Source organism: Nematolebias whitei, chromosome 2, assembly GCF_014905685.2.
Source record: "Nematolebias whitei isolate Nwh7 chromosome 2, NemWhi1, whole genome shotgun sequence".
Lineage (NCBI taxonomy): Eukaryota > Metazoa > Chordata > Actinopteri > Cyprinodontiformes > Rivulidae > Nematolebias > Nematolebias whitei.
Window position 1 is genome coordinate 53,115,993 of NC_056499.1, and position 469 is coordinate 53,116,461.

The following is a 469-nucleotide window of genomic DNA, read 5'->3' on the forward strand; positions in this document are numbered from 1 at the left end:
ATTCTGATAAATCTTGTGGAGCTGGTGTTTTTAATTTGATTTGTAACAAGTCTGCTGTCCATGTGGCTAGGATATTCTGATAAAGGAAGAACATGTTGATACGAAAATGCGTCCTCAGCAGTCAGATAATGAGTTTGTGTGTGTCTTTGTTTTTTTTTTTTGCAGGTGGTGAATACAAGGACGTTTTTGCTGAGCAGGAGACTTTGAGAAGTTTACAAAAGTTCACATTTATACATCAACTGAGGAGTTTACCAAAATTCACATCTTACACATCAACTTTAAAAATCTGCAGAATGAACATGGATTAAACAATATTTAAACAATACGTGTCAGTTTATTAATTTTTTCACAAGTCAAACTGGAAATACTGGTCTGTGTGGGTGGGTTTGCGGTACACCTCGGTTTGCAAATGTCCTCTATAAGAGACTGAGACCTCACAGTCCAAGAAAGCCAACTTGCCATTTTTTAC